Here is an 11,606-nt window from a genome sequence, read left to right as displayed (position 1 = left end):
GTGATTCCGGGGGGCGGTGGGGGGGGAGGCAAGATGGAGGCCAAGCCACTGTTTCATTGGATCCTCACTACTCCCCTGTGAGGTGGGCGGAACGGAACCCCGTCTTTAGGACCCGGAAGCTAAGCCACAGTCAGGTGGGAGCAGGTAGAAGCCAGGTCTTCGGTTTCTTGTTCTTTCCTTCCCCTTCAAGCTTCCTTTTGGCTGAAGTCTGTGTCTGCTGCTGCGATGAGGTCAGGAGCAGTGGGGTGGGCCAGCCCTGCAGCCTCCCCCAGGCCAACCCTACGGCCCCTGGGAGGTGAGGTGGGCACAGTCAGCACCCAGCACGGTTGCCCACAGGCGCCTCGCTCTGATCCTCTGACAGCCCTGAGCGGTACCCATAGCTACTTCCTGTGCCTCTCATTGCTGACTGCTTACTGTAAGAGACGCACGGTGTAGAAAAAATTGGGGGGGAAAAGTACAAAAGTACTATATAGGAGGAAATAAGTCACACATGAGCCCAGTGTCCAGAGGGACTAGGGACATCTTAGTAAATTTTGTCTTTTTGAAACAATGGGTACAAACACACATGTAGACCTTTTTTTTTTTTTTTTTTTTTTGAGAGAGCACGTGAGTGGGGAGGTGCAGAGGCAGAGGGAGAGAGAATCCTAAGCGGGGTAGATGCCCGGCGCGGAGCCCAACATGGGGCTCCATCCCACGGCCCTGAGATCATGACCTGAGCCGAAATCAAGAGTTGGCTGCTTAACCAACTGTGCCACCCAGGCGCCCCCCACACACAGACTTTTTAAAATGCAATGAAAATCACACTAATTACAGCTTTCCGCTCTCCTGTGTTCAGGAACATCCCATTATAACATTCTACCATTAGCCTCTTTTTATAGGCAAAAGCACAGAAACTAAGCAAAGGGAAGTAACTCACTCAAGGCCACTCCAGATAAGTGGTGGGACAGGGATTCACACTTTTGATGTGATTAACACTCAGATGGAGAAACTGAGGCACAGACAAGGGGAGTGACCCACATGAGGTTGCATTCCTCCTGAGGGGTGAGCCCCCACCAAAGGTCTAGACTCTTCTCTGCCCTGCATCCCGTGCCCAGCAGGGCTCCAGGAGATCCCAGGAGAGGATTTGCTTGGTGGGTCTGGAGGAGACAACAGGTCCAGAAGCTGGTGGGCAGGACACTGTGCCCGCAGCCTGGGCCTGGGGAGAGTGGTATGTCCTCTGCCCTCAACAGCTGATCCCCAGCAGAGCAAACAGGACATGCTCTCCCCTACTGCTCCCGGCGTCCCTGCTGAGCTCCAGAGCAGAGACTGGCTAAGCCTCAGTTTGCACTTCCGCCACGTGGGTGATAATTATGCAGCCCTTTAGGACCTCGTGGAAACACCACGAGGAAGCATGGCGACGACCTTCCCCATGTGATGGACGAGGAAACCCAGGCTCTGAGGAGTAAAAATCACACCCCCAAGGTCACCCAAGGTCAAGGAGCCAGAACTTGAACACAGATCGGTCCATGCCAGGTCAAACCCTTCAGTCCAGTGACTTGATCAGCATAATGTTGTGGAATGGCACAGCATATGAACAGTTTTAGTTCTCCCCAGACTGCTAATTGATTTTCTAAACAGCCCTGACAAAATGACAATAGCTGTCACTTATTAAGCACCTGCTTGCTTTACTTGCAAGCACCGCACTTAATACTCATAACTGGCCTGGGAGGAAGGTGTCGTTTTTTCACTTTACAGATGGAGATATGAGTTCAGAGAGGCCAGGCAACTTCCTCAAAGTCACACAGCCCCCACAACCAGAGGGTTTGCCCATCACAGTGTCCTCTCTAGTGCTTTGGGGGAGGGGGAGAGGGTCAGACAAATGAGAAATGTTGGGTCTTCTGGACCGGCTGCCAGCCGTTCTCCAGGGAAGATGCCTGTGCCTGGAGCCCTCGACCCTGCGGCACCACAAGGGTGGAATTGTTGGGCCACGGGAAGGAGAAGGATGAAGTCAGGGGTCAGGGGAGCTGCTGATGTGCCAGTGACCCTTTGCCAGGAGCTGGATCTCATTTGCCACCTCCGCATCGGGGACATGTGTGTTAAGCAACACACACTCATGTGGTCCAGACTTTGGGGGACCATTCCAGAGGGGGCTGGGCCATTACACTCATCTGGGCCAGGGACGTTCTTCCTTCTTGGGTCCTTTCCTCGGTCCCCACCCATCTCATGGCATTTTCCTCCTCGGAAAGCCTGTGGTGTATGGTGCTGATGTTGTCATAGCTGTTAGGGCGGACCGCTGTGCAGGCAGGAGGTCAAGGTCACTCAGCAGGTTGATGGCTTGGGGTGGCAGCCGGTGATTCCAATCTTGTGGGGGAGGTCAGCTGAGCCCTTACCCCTCCCTGCCTGCCATGCGGACTCTGTCACCACGCCCAGGGGCAGTGGGCTCCCTTCTGGCAGCGCAGGCTCCGTTCTCTTTGTACAAATGGAAAGAAGGAGCTCAGACGAGAAAAGTGACTCACTCGGGGACACCCAGCTGCCAAGAGGCAGAGCCTGCTTGAGCCCTGGGTCTTCCGGCACAATGCCCAGGCCTTCCTCCTGCACCCAGTTACTTGGTATCAATACCAAAGATTCTCTTTGTGGAAACAACTGATGTCTATCCCCACTCCCACCCCCACACACAGCTCCATCTGTCAAGAAATCCCAGGGCCATCAGTGGGGTGGAATCCACCCAGGACTCAGGCATCCAGGACAGTGGTTGAGAGAGCTCCTCTCTCCTGCTACTGTCCTCCCACCAATGTCTGGATGTCTGCTGGGTGGGGGTAGTGAGGTCTCTGGGAACCCCCAAGACCAGTGGCATGTCCAGTGTTCAGCCTCCCTGGAACTCCATACTCTTGCTGCGGGACCTTGGGCCAGGCACCTGCCATCTCTGAGCTCATTTTCCCATCTGCACGCTGGATACAGGCGTCTAGCTCTGACCAGGTTGGAGTCTGGGCGCAAAGAGTCTGAATGAGAGAGGCCCCCTTCCCATGGGAATCTCCGGTGGTATCTTTTCAAGGCCCCGGCCCCTTGTTTCTTGAGGACCTAAGGATCTGGCCCTGTCTGCCCTCACAGGGCCACCAGTCAGGGCATCCCCACAGCACGAGCTGGATTCCCTCAGTGATGGGTCAAGGAGTGCAGGCCACTTAAGAGTCACACCCCAAGCCTCACACTTGCATGTGGTCAGGAGTGCATGTGTTAGAGTCCAACAGTCCAACTGAAGTCCTGGCTCTGTCATTTAGTAGCTGTGTATCCTTGGGCAAGTATCCTTAACAGCTCTGTGCCTCAGTTTCCCCATGTGTGAAATGGTGATAAATTCCTATCTCCTGGGGGTTTTGTAGGATGAAGCAAGCCCTCCCACAGGCACGGAACCTGATGAGCGAGGGGGTTAGGTTGTTAATACCCCGAGCGTTCCTGTTTTCAGAGCCTTACCGCTCATGCCGGCAGCCACTCCTTCTGGCCCAGGGGTCTCCCTGTAACTGCAGAGGACAGCCCTGCTGGGCCCAGGGTTTGAGATGGAGCCGGAATGCTGGGAGGGAGGGGAGAAGCTGACCCAGACCGCAGCTACCCTGGGGTTCCTATTTCACCCCGCCTCCCACCCTGGCTCCCACCAGCTGATGGCCCTGCCTGTCTGTGAAGGGGAGAGTTTGGTTGAGGTATAAGCTATCTTTTGGCCCCTGTAAGGACAGGGAAGGGTGCCCCAGAAGGCAGGCGCATCTGGTCTAACCGCACCCAGCAGCAGGAGGGGCCAGAACAGGAGCCCCAGGCTCAGGCTTTCCACCCCCTCGGCCTCAAAGAGCGCTTGGCTGGTCCCCTGCCCCCAACCAAAACACAGCCCCCACAGGAGGAGCGGAGCTAGGTGAGGGCCAAGCCTTGGGTAGGTCCCATTCCAGGAAAGGGCTGAAGGCCCCTAGTCAACAAGGAGAAAGGCAGCCTCCTGCTGCTCCCAAGACTTGGCTCTAGAAGGGGGAGAAGGGATAGACGGGAAGACAGGAAGAGCTTGTGAGGACACTCGGCAGGCCCCCTGAGGTCCTCGGAGGTATCTATCCAGTGGACTGCAAGCTGGGAGACAGGGGCTGCAGTTGCCTTTGCCCTGGAGAGATATTTAATACTTAATGCCCAGGTGTCATCGAGGCCTTCCTTCACATGACCATCTGTTCCCAGAGCATGTTCAAACCTGAGACATCCTTTGATCTTCACAATGGCCCCGAAAATATGTCATTACTATTTGCATTTTATTTATTTTTATTTTTTTAAGTAGGCACCACACCCAGCATGGAGCCCAATGCAGGACTGAACTCATGACTCTGAGATCAAGACCTGAGCTGAGCTCAAGAGCCAGATTCTTAACCGCCTGAGCCATCCAGGTGCTCCACTGTTTGCATGTTATAGGCAAGGGGAGTGAGGCTCATAGGGGATGAGCAGTGGGACATGGATGGGAAGTTCCCACTGGATCCCCTCCCTGGCTCAGCTCCCCTCACTGGGAGCCTTTAGCAAGCGTCTTCCAGCTCTGGGCCTTGGTTTTCCCATGTGTAAAATGAGGCCGCTGAACCAATGGCATCTGAGGACCCTCCAAGCAGTGAGGTCTCCCACCACAGGGTAGCGCAGCCTCCAGCCTGCCCCTCTTACAGTTAAATAAGCACTTATATGCCCGGTAGCTCGTTGCATTTTGTCAAGCATGGTCATTATTACCCCCATTTTATGCACAAGGAAAGTACCATCAAGCAGGAATATGACATGACTTGCCCAAGATCGCACCGTGTGTTAGTGGTGGGACTGCCCTGTGAAGCTAGGAGAGCTCACTGGACTTTTCACCTTGATTCCCTGGAACTGCGCTGTCCGGTCCGGTGGTCACCAATATGTGTGGCAGGCTGACGTCCACATCCCGATCCCCAAATCCCTGCAGATGCCACCTTCATGGCAGAGGGACTTCGCCGTTGTGGTGAAGGATCTTGGGACTGGGAGGTTCTCCTGGATCGTCTGGTTGGGCCCAATTTCATCACAAGAGCCCTCATTAAGTGGGGAGTCGAGAGGGTCCGAGTCAGGGAAGGCAAAGTGATAACCAAAGCAGGGGGAGAGTTGTGCCCCTGGAAGCAGGAGTTGGAATGATGCACTTTGAAGATGGGGGAAGGGACAGATGAATGGAATGCAGGTGCCCCACCCCGCCCCCGGGCAGCTGGAAAAGCCCAGGAAGGATTTCTGCCCTGGAATCGCCAGGAGGAACACAGCCCTCCTAATGTCTCATTTCAAGACTTCAAGTGTCCAGTATTGTAAGGTGGTAAATGTGTGCTGTTTTGAGCCCCTGAGATTGTGGTAATGTGTTGCAGTGGCAGTCAGAGCTAATACAGGGCTTGCAGTGTGGCCACTCCCAACTGAGATGAGTCCTAAGTCTAAAATACACACATTTCCCAGACTTTTTTTTTTTTAAAGATTTTATTTATTTATTCGACAGAGATAGAGACAGCCAGTGAGAGAGGGTACACAAGCAGGGGGAGTGGGAGAGGAAGAAGCAGGCTCACAGCAGAGGAGCCTGATGTGGGGCTCGAACCCATAACGCTGGGATCACGCCCTGAGCCGAAGGCAGACGCTCAACCGCTGTGCCACCCAGGCGCCCCACACATTTCCCAGACTTAATACAAAAAGGAAAATTTAATCTATTTCATTACTATTTTTTATTTTGAGGACATGTTGAAATGATCAACATTTCTTTTCTTTTTTCTTTTTTTTTTTTTTTGATTTTGTTTGTTTATTTGACAGAGAGAGACAGCCAGCGAGAGAGGGAACCCAAGCAGGGGGAGTGGGAGAGGAAGAAGCAGGCTCCCAGCAGAGGAGCCTGATGCGGGGCTCGATCCCAGGATTCTGGGAACACGCCCTGAGCAGAAGGCAGACGCCTAACGACTGAGCCACCCAGGCACCCCAGCATTTCATCCTATTAGATGAAATCTATTATTACAATTAATTTCTCCTTTTTTTTTTAAGGTCAGTGTTAGAACTTTGGAATTACATATGTAGCTCACATTACATTTCCGTGGGTCAACACTAGAGGACTTTGCTCATTGTCTTGGCTGGAAGGAGCGGCGGGGGCGGGGGGGGGGGCCCACTCTGCTGTAGGTGGGGATGGGGGCCTTGTGCAAAAGAATCAGCCCCACACACACATTGCAGGCGAGGGTGCTGGTGATGGGTGGGTGTCCTGGCGCCCTCCTCCCCCACTCCCATTTGCCTGGGGTGAGCCCTGCTTCTGGGCCAGCCCACGGCCCTGCTAGATGTGACTTTTATTTTTAGCAGCTGTACTCGCTGTCTCAGCACAGCTCGCTCTCAAGCTTGCTGGGTGCGGGCCAGCCCCACGACTGCCATCTCCCTGCCAGCGGGGGTCTCGGGGCAATGCGACTCCATGGTTTGGGGCCTTCCAGGGCCTGTAAGCAAACCTCTCAGCATCCCGTGGCAAGTCAATATTAGCATCATCTGCACATTTTCTATGACGAGGCCGAGGCTAAGAGAGCTCTGCAAGCGAGGAGGGGGCTGAGCAGAGGCTGAGCCTTTCTCCCAAAGGCCTAACCCTGCCCACCGAGTGTGGGGTGCTTGCCAGGTTGCCGGCAGCCTTTCTCCAGGGGCATTTTATACCTTTGAAAATATTCAAAGCAAGAGAAAAGGATAGAAGCAATTTGGAAGGAGGCGGGTAAGTGGATGAAGCTTAGCTTCAGGCCGTGCAGACAAAGCAGGTCAGAGTAATAAAAAAAAATCCATACACACATTAAGGCAAACTACACGGAAGCCAGAATTGCCTTATGGTTCAGAGCCCGAACTCCGGCACCAGGACTACCCAGCTTCCAGTCCCTGCCCCAGCCCTTAGCGTGCCCTGGCTTGGCCTTCCGTGCTCCCGGTATCCTCCACTCCATGGCCTGCAAATGCTTGGAGGACCACTGAGGTCTTGGAGCCTCAGTGAATGTTCCATTCTACTGTAACTGTTCACCAAGGGCTCCACGTGTATCAAGCACTGTGCTTAACAGTTACATAGTTCCCCTCATTGATACACATCAGGCTCAAGTTCCCGCTGTCACAATCACCGTTAAACTTAAGGAAACTGAAGCTGGGGTCCCTTTTCCAGGTCACACACCTTGCAAGGGGCAGAGCCAGGAATTTTTTGGTATTAAGATATAATTGAGGGGCGCCTGGGTGGCTCAGTCGGTTAAGCATCTGACTCTTGATCTCAGTTCAGGTCTTGATCTAGGGCTCAGGAGTTCAAGCCCCATATTGGACTCCATGCTAGGTGTGGAGCGTACTTAAAAAAATTTTTTTTAATTTGAAAAAAGATATAATTAAGTTGTAATTCACATACCATACAATTCACCTATTTAAAGTGTAAAATTCAAAGGTGTTTATGTATATACATAAGATACACATATATACACATACATACTGGCGTAGTTTTCTCTGTTTCTTTGGTGGAATCCTACCCGATACAGTCCAGACTTGTTTTTCATTTTAAATAATGTTCTATTTTCTAAGTACACATTTGTTTTTAAGTAGACAAATAACATAATCATGTAAAATAATATAAAGGTAGGGTGTATTTTGTGGTAAGTAAATTTACTTCAATAAAGCCATTGAAAATAATAATATAAAAGTGATAGGTGCTCATTATTAAAAAGGGATGGGGGAAATAGAGAAAAGCATCGCTCCACTCAGAGTTCACTGCTATTAACATGGTGGTGGAGGGGCGCCTGGGTGGCTCAGTCGTTAGGAATCTGCCTTCGGCTCAGGGCGTGATCCCGGCGTTATGGGATCGAGGCCCGCATTGGTCTCCTCCGCTGGGAGCTTGCTTCTCCCCCTCCCACTCCCCCTGCTTGTGTTCCCTCTCTTGCTGGCTGTCTCTATCTGTCAAATAAATAAATAAAATCTTAAAAAAAAAAAAACATTGTGGTGTATTTCCTTCCAGACACAGATATGGGTACCGGGACAGAAATTACACACACACACCATCTTTAATATTAGGATATGTATACATCATTCTTTATCTTGCATTTCCGGTTTCCTATTAACAGTTTTCTATACCATTAAAAAAATCTATGAAAAAGGTTTATTCGTGGCAATGTTGTAGTCCATTATACGGAGGGGACAGAAGTCATTTTACCGTCCTCTTACTGTGGGCTAGTTCAGCTTCTCTCCTCTTTGATGAACTGTCTTGTGCTTAAGTGTTCCGTGGCGTCTCTGATCGCTGCCTGGGGAGAGATGCTCGAAGAGCTAGAAAGTATCAATGGATGTAAACACTACTAGGGCTTTTGATACACATTGAATTTGTTTTCCAGAAATGACATACACAATTCGCATTTCCCAAGCAGTGTATCAGAGTATATCTCACTTAAGTGTGATTATATTTTTAAAATATGTGCTAATATGCTACATGAGAAATGGCATGTTAAGATGTTAATACAGGTTCCTTTGGCATCCGGGGAAGATAAACCTGTTTCAGGTGGTTACTAAGCATCTACATTTTGTTTAATGTGAATTGTCTATACATGCCCTTTGTCCAAATTTCTAGGTAAACGTTAGTATTTTTCTTATTAATTTGCAAGCAATCATTGCAAAGTATGGTAATTATCCACCTGCTATACTTGTTGCAAGATTTTTCTCACTTTGTTATTTGCCTTTCTATTTTTTATGATCTTTTAATACACAAAAGATCTTCATGTTTTTGTAAGTAAGCTCTATGCCCAACGTGGGGCTTGAGCTTATGACCCCAAGATCAAGAGTCACCTGCTCCACCAACGGAACCCGCCAGATGCCCCAAAATATCTCAGTTTTTTAAATGGAGCTGTATTTCTTATTATTTAATATGTCCTCATTCAATTAAGTTCGGCAGTTCGTTAATAGTATTGTACCAATTTCAATTTCCTGGGTTTGAAAATGCACTATGTTACATAAGAGGCTGTCATCAGGGAGAGCTAGGTGATGGGGGACACAAGGATTCTGGATGCTTTGCAACTTCACCTAAGTCCTAAATTACTTCAAAATCAAAGGGTAAAATATAAAAACAAAGTGGAAAAATCATCATTTAGATTTTCTCTTAATTTTTATGGACTCTTTCCTCCATAAGTTTATTTTATACACGGTGAGAGGCAAAGGCTCTGACTTAATTTTTTTCCAGATGGCTGGCCAATTGTCCTAGGCTTCCCCTTGAACCATCCCTTCTTTTTTTTTTTTTTTAAGATTTTATTTATTTATTTGACAGAGATAGAGACAGCCAGCGAGAGAGGGAACATAAGCAGGGGGAGTGGGAGAGGAAGAAGCAGGCTCATAGTGGAAGAGCCTGATGTGGGGCTCGATCCCATAACGCCAGGATCACGCCCTGAGCCGAAGGCAGAAGCTTAACCGCTGTGCCACCCAGGCGCCCCTGAACCATCCCTTCTTGACCCAGTGATCTGAGCTTCTGTCTTTATTATCATACACTGAAGCCTATAGATGATAAGTTTCTGGGCTCATTGTGTTTTTCCGATCCTTTTGCCCTTTCTTACATCGTTACTGCTCTGTTTTGATTTTTATAGCTTTATAGTATATTGTAAAATGTGCTATAACAGGTGGTATTTCCCGTTGCCCATTGAATTATTCTTTTTTAAAAATTACTCTAATGTTTCAACATATTTTGATTTTTTATTCTTCCAGATACAATAGACATGATGAAATATTTCAAAGATTTCTTGTGGAAATCTCATTAAACTTGCAACATCATTTGAGAAAAGTTGACGTCTGTACAATATGATGGGACCTCCATTTATTTATCTTTGCATTTCTCAATAAGGGTTTGTAGTTTTCTTCTTATAGGTTTTTCAGATTTCTTGTTAGTTTCCATCATAGGTGTTTCATAACTGAGATCTTTCAAAATTATATTTTCTAGTTGGTTTTGTGAGTATGTGGGGGTTACAGATATCCAGGACTGTGACCACCTTTCATACCCGGTCACTTAAGCGAACCTCTTCTTAATTCAAGTAGCTTTTTCAGTTAATTCTCCCGGTTTTCGAGAGGGACAGACAGGTCCTCCTGAACCCAGCATAATTTTGTCTCCTTTCCAACACTGATGACACTTTGGAGCCGAGAGGACCATTTGGTAGATAAACATACACGAGTGACTTAAGATCTGCGAATTTTAATTCCTTATAAGTAAAAAACGAAAATGATACTAATACATAAAATAATTACCTAGCTTGTTGTGGTGCTATGAGAACCAGATATAAAATTTGACATAAACTCTAATTTCAGAGTCCTTAAGAAGTCGTGTGTCTTTCCTCTCACCGTCTTCTTGCTCCACATCTTACTGTGGTGGCTTCAATTTGCAGAACAAAGTTGAATAATGGTAGTAACCCACGTCCCCGCCGGATTCCTCATTTTCACTGGACGGCTTCTACCCAAAGAGCCTGTTACTCAAGCTCTCATGCTCTTCAGCCATAACATAAACACAACACGAAAATCACAGACTCCTCTTTAAGGCACTCACGCTCCCCTAAATTTGAAAGCCCAAAAGCCTCCAATAATTTCATGTGTCAACTGTACATCAGTGAAGCTAGGGGAAAAAATGTTTTTGTAAAGCTTGCTGAAAGTGTCTCTGCTTTGTTTTCTTAAGGAGTCAGTTCCTGTATGAGTTTCAGTAACTCTGGAATCCAAGTGAGAAAAGACCTAAGGGGCCAGGATAAAGCTTCAGCAGGGCCTGTCTCCCTCTGGAGCTCAGACAGAAAGAGCACGGGGCCTGGAGTCCTCTAACCTGGTTTCAGGCCCTGCGGGGTCCTTGTCCAAAGTCACGTTACCAGCTCTGAGCCCAGCTGCGGTCAAGGGTGGAGCTGGATAACCAAGTCCCCGACCAGTGCAGGTATGGGGGGCGGCTGGGGTCACGCATACAAGGTCCTGACACAGGGATGTTTCCCAGGAATGTTCAGTGGGAGGGAAATGAGCGCTCTGGGGACTGTGTGCTGTGTTTATTTAAGGGGGGAGAATTCCTAAAGCCTTCTCCCAATACATTGTTTATTAAGTGTTCACTCATCAAATCCTCCTAACATCCACGTCCCTGGCACTGTGCTAGTCTCAGTAACCAGTGGTCAACGTCCCTGCACACAGGGCGGTTGGGGAGACAGACAACACACGAGCACAAATAAATGCGCTTTCCTGCAGGGAGGGCCGGGCATGGGCCTAACCAGGAAGCAAGGGGCTGACTGCCAGAGTCGGCCCCTCCTCCGGTCCGCTCGGTCGGGCCCAGCACCGCCCAGCCGCCCAGCACCCGTGGCCATAAGGAATGCATTGAGCGGCGCCTGCATTCCAAGCACGCGGTTCTGCTCCCCCTGGAGCCTGTTCCCGGAAAGGCCCTCCCCAGGCAGCCAGAGCCTGTCCTCTCAGCCCGGCCTCAAGGTCTTGATAAGCAGGCCCCGCCCGCCCGGGCTGACCCCGGAGCACTGCCCAGGGGACGAGGGCAGGGGGCAGATCCTGGCTGCCCCTGCGCAGGGGGTGGGGGGGCGCTGGGCCGTGGGGCTGCAACGTGGCCCATAGGGAAGGAACCAAGGGCCCCTGAGGGCTTCTGGAATCACAGGGATCCAGTTGCTCTGTTGTAGAAA

This window comes from Ailuropoda melanoleuca, chromosome 7 (genome assembly GCF_002007445.2).
Source record: "Ailuropoda melanoleuca isolate Jingjing chromosome 7, ASM200744v2, whole genome shotgun sequence".
NCBI lineage: Eukaryota > Metazoa > Chordata > Mammalia > Carnivora > Ursidae > Ailuropoda > Ailuropoda melanoleuca.
Note: the sequence above shows the minus strand (reverse complement) of the source record.